The sequence below is a fragment of the Berghia stephanieae genome, chromosome 5 (assembly GCF_034508935.2).
Source record: "Berghia stephanieae isolate SIO BIC M18660-M18661 chromosome 5, UCSD_Bste_1.3, whole genome shotgun sequence".
NCBI lineage: Eukaryota > Metazoa > Mollusca > Gastropoda > Nudibranchia > Aeolidiidae > Berghia > Berghia stephanieae.
Window position 1 is genome coordinate 75500529 of NC_088364.1, and position 5000 is coordinate 75505528.

General features: G+C 36.6%; 1 protein-coding gene across 12 annotated transcripts in view; it reads right to left on the reverse strand.

Moving 5' to 3' along the window:
- LOC144973612 (uncharacterized) overlaps nucleotides 1-5000 on the reverse strand; it is a 76820-nt gene that overhangs the window by 39883 nt on the left and 31937 nt on the right. Inside the window, exon 1 of one of the 12 annotated variants that reach the window (XR_013645592.1) lies at nucleotides 51-286. The exons of 10 other annotated variants lie outside the window; for them this stretch is intronic. The gene's annotated coding sequence lies outside the window, so the exon portion shown is untranslated. Of the gene's footprint in view, nucleotides 1-50; nucleotides 287-5000 lie in introns of those variants that run through there. One more of the 12 variants, XM_078916266.1, reaches the window with a different exon arrangement.

A 5000-nucleotide genomic window follows, 5' to 3' on the forward strand; every position in this document is an offset into this window, starting at 1 on the left:
ATAATAATAATAATAATAATAAATAATAATAATAATAATAATAATTTTACCCAATTATCAAGTAATTCTGCAACAGTAACTTCGTTTTTTTTTATCCCAATGAACAAGACACGTTAGTTATCTCGACTGGACACTATAATGCTTGGCGCTAGACTATTTCAACTTCTACTGCTTGTGCTACATTTATTGTCTAGACCGTAACATTTATCATATCGAGAGAAAAAATTTTCATTGGATAAATTTATAAAGGGGATTTTATATTTTTTTATAAATTCAAGTTTATCTTAAATGTGATGGACTGTGACGTAAATGACTTTATTATCATGCTTTTTTAAAATCAATGATAAGATATAGGATTAATACGACGTTCACTTATTTGTAGGTCTGATAACCCGATTCATTATGGGCTCATTGTTGGAATGGACATCTCATAAAAATGTTGAGCTTTTATATAGCGCCACATCCACTAAATGTGCTCAAAGCGCTTTACAAGGGTCCCTGGTCAACAGCCATATTTAACATGTAAGACGGGACATGACGCCTGTTAGGCGATATTGCAATTTTCCGTACAAAGACAACACTGTTAACGACCAGGTACTCATTTTACACCTGAGTACGGTGAGAGAATGTGAGTAAAGAGCCTTTTCCAAGGACTCAACTGTGTGCCGAGCGCGAGGCTCGAACCTAGGACCTTTCGATCAGAAAGCGAGTGTCATACCACTAGACCACATAGCTGCAAATAATATTGTCCATAACAGCAATGTTAGACTAGGTCCGTAATGGGGGTTCGGATCTCATACCTGCATATATGTGACCCTTCGCCTCAAAATGGTATTAAGTCGGGATTGTTAAGATGTTGAAAATTGAATTTATAGCCAGAGATATCAGACTTGTGTTGAGTTTATATGTTTTATTGAGGAGAATGGATACCATATTTAAGGGTGCTAATGCCAACAATTTATATTTTTTGACCAGTTTAACATTTAATTCGGCTTTTAAGCATCTGGTTCGTTCCGATATAATACCATTTTGAGACGATGGGTCACATATAATGTCCACGTCGGATTGATACAATAAGAGGATATTCAAATTTCATTCAGTAGTTTGATGTCACGCCACCCGGCAATGGCGGCCATCTTGGTTCTAAACAAAGAAAATCATTACTTTTTATTCTTCATGCTGGCTAGAACTTTTCATATGCCTTGTGATCAGAATGTGTAAAAGTCAAAACATGATCAAATGTATTTGGTTTTTTTTTCTCTGGAACCCTTTATGCTCGCCGGAGAAATATTTCATACGGGCGTCCGCCATTGTTCCGATAGTTGCTAGTGTTGCTAAGTTACCATGCGTCATTAGGAAGGAAAAGACGTTACGACTATTGAATCCTATTGTCCTTTCATCATTTGATAGACATGTTCCTTGAGTATCGCGTGGATTAAATGGATAGATAAACATTTATCTTATTGTTTCCAAACAAAAAAATAAGTGTGAAAATGTCAATAGTAGAGCTCAGATAATAGATGCATGTTATCACGATAATCAAGTCATCCTTTTAAGAAAAAAAGATTCGAATTGATAAAAAAAAAATGTGATGACGACGAAGCCATGAGATAGTGATGACGAAGCTGATGGCAGTGGAGGTGAAATGATTATATCAATCATGGTGATGATGGTGATGATGATGATGATGATGATGATGATGATGATGATGATGATGATGGTGATGATGATGATGATGATGGTGATGATGATGATTATGATGATGATAATGATGATGATGATGGTGGTGATGATGATGATGATGGTGATGATGATGATGATGATGATGATGATGATGATGATGATGATGATGATGATGATGATGATGATGATGATGGTGATGATGATGATGATGATGGTGATGATGATGATGATGATGATGATGATGATGATGATGGTGATGATGATGATGATGATGATGATGGTGATGATGATGATGATGATGATGATGATGATGATGATGATGATGATGATGGTGATGATGATGATGATGATGATGATGATGATGATGATGAAGATGATGATGATGACGATGATGATGATGGTGCGGGGGGGGGGGGGTGGAGTGAGGAGGAGGAGGAGTAATGAATAACATTTGCATAGTGCATTTCCACGGATTGTCCATGCTGATTGAGCTCCACAATGTTTATAATATGATGATAACGTTGTTGGTTGTTGTTGTTGTTGAAGTTGATGGTAATGATGCTGATGATGATGATGATGATGATGATGATGATGATGATGATGATAATAATGGTTTGATGGTGATGATGCTGATGATGATGATGATGATGATGATGATGATGATGATGATGATGATGATAATAATAATGGTTAGATGGTGATGATGATGATGATGATGATGATGATGATGATGATGATGATGATGCTGATGATGATGATGATGATGAAGATTATGATGATGATGATGATGATGATGATGATGATGATGATGATGATGAAGAGGATGATGATGATGATGATGATGATGATGATGAAGATGATGATGATGAAGATGATGATGATGATGATGATGATGATGATGATGATGATGCTGATGATGATGATGATGATGAAGATTATGATGATGATGATGATGATGATGATGATGATGATGATGATGATGATGATGATGATGATGAAGAGGATGATGATGATGATGATGATGATGATGATGAAGATGATGATGATGAAGATGATGATGATGATGATGATGATGATGATGATGATGATGATGATGATGACGACGAAGATGAAAATAACAACAACAACGGCGATTGACGTTAGCGTGAAAACAATAAAGAAACAAAACAAACAAAAAAAAAAAACAAAAAAAAAAACAACGAAAAAAAACAACACCACCCCCCCCCCCCCCTCCAAAAAAAAAAAAAAAATACCAGTAAATCATCCTGAATTTCCCCCAGGTAACCCAAACCCCTAACCACCAAAACCCAAAAACCCTCGATTCGATGCAACCCCAAATAAATGCCACCTGAATTTACGACATTAACAAATGCATTATTCATTTTTAGGTAGAAGAGGCACGGAAGGGAAGGGTGGGGGGGGGGGGGGGGGGGGGGGGGGGTGAAAGAGAGGCATTCTTGTCTCTACAGTGTAAACAAAAATAACACAAACTAATAATAATGATAATAATAATAATAATAATAATAATAAATAATAATAATAATAATAATAATAATAATAATTAATAATAATAATAATAATAATAATAATAATAATAATAATAATAATAATAATAATAATAATAATAATAATAATAATAATAGTTATTCTAGGCTCCAGCAGTCAACTGGCTCGAATTGATTTCCAGCACTTTTTATCCCGACAAAACACTGCTGTGAGGGGACGGGTCACCTTTATTTTACACTAAAAGTTTGAAAGTTCAGTTTGAAATCGAATTTTACGCACGGAGTGTTCACCGCGACCAAACACCGTTTGATGACGACTGGTTAGGTTGTAAACTGAGTGCATTCATTTCCCTCTTCGTCCGTCTTTCTCTCCCATTTGACATTTATTTCCTCTCAGTCGGTCTCTCGTTTTATCATAGCATAGTGAGTGCAACTCACTCGTTTTTAGTTGAACGGAAAAGGAACAGAACGCGAACATTTATATAGATAGTATGCGCTTGGCTAAGGAGTTCACAACATTGCCATCCGGAAGTATAACGGACCAACACACAGAACTGTTTGTAACCATAATCATTTATAGATAGAATTCGCTTGGCCAAGGAGTTCACAACATATAGTATGCAGATGACGTCACTCAGGCCTTTGTTATGGTTTTTGCCATCCGCGTTTGTGAGTTGTTCTCACTAAACTGTATTAACAAGACTATAAAAGTTCATGGTTACACAGAGTTTGTGTGTTGGTCCGTTCTACTTCCGGATGGCAATGTTGTGAACTCCTTGGCCAAGCGCATTCTATCTATAGTCTGGTTAATACAGTTTCGTGAGAACAACTCACAAACGCGGATGGCAAAAACAATAACAAAGGCCTGAGTGAACTCATCTTCGAACTATCTATAGTCAGGTTAATACAGATTAGTGAGAATTACTCATAAACGCGGATGACAAAAAAAAAATAAACAAACAATAACAAAGCTTGAGTGACGTCATCTTCGAACTATCTATATATGGGAATAGGATTCAATAGTCGTAACGTCACTTCCTTCATAATGATGCATGGTAACTTAGCAACACTGGCTCTAAACTATCTGAGCAATGGCGGACGCCCGTATGAAATATTTCTCCGGCGAGTATAAAAGCGTATCCAGAGGGGAAAAAACAATAAACTTGATCATGTTTTGACTTTTACACATTCTGGTCACAAGACATATGAAAAGTTCTAGCCAGCTTGAAGAATAAAAAGTAATGATTTTCTTTGTTTAGAACCAATATGGCCGCCGTTGCCGGGCGGCGTGACATCAGACTACTGAATCCAATTGGTTTCAATAGTCTGAGGTCACGTCGCCCAGCAATGGCGGCCATCGTGGTCTAAATAAAGAAAATCGGTACTTTTTATTCTTCATGGTGGCTAAAACTTTTCATATGTCTTCTGATCAGAATGTGTAAAAGTCAAAACATAATCAGATTTTTACTGGGATTTTTTTCCTCTGGATACGCATTTATACCTGTTGGAGAAATATTTCATAAGGGCGTCCGCCATTGTTCCAATTGTTTAGAGCCAGTTACTAAGTTACCATGCGTCATTACGAGGGAAGTGACGCATGACTGTTGAAGCGTATTAAAATTCCTTTCAGTTTCCAACCAACAAAGTGAAACAACACACGGAGTTTCTTTGTTATTGTTTTAAGAATATCTTTGGATGATGATCAGTTCTCACTAAATTAATGCACGAATAGTACTTATAGATAGTACGCGCTTGGCTATAGATAGAATGCGCTTGGCCAAGGAGTTCACAACATTGCCATCCGGAAGTATA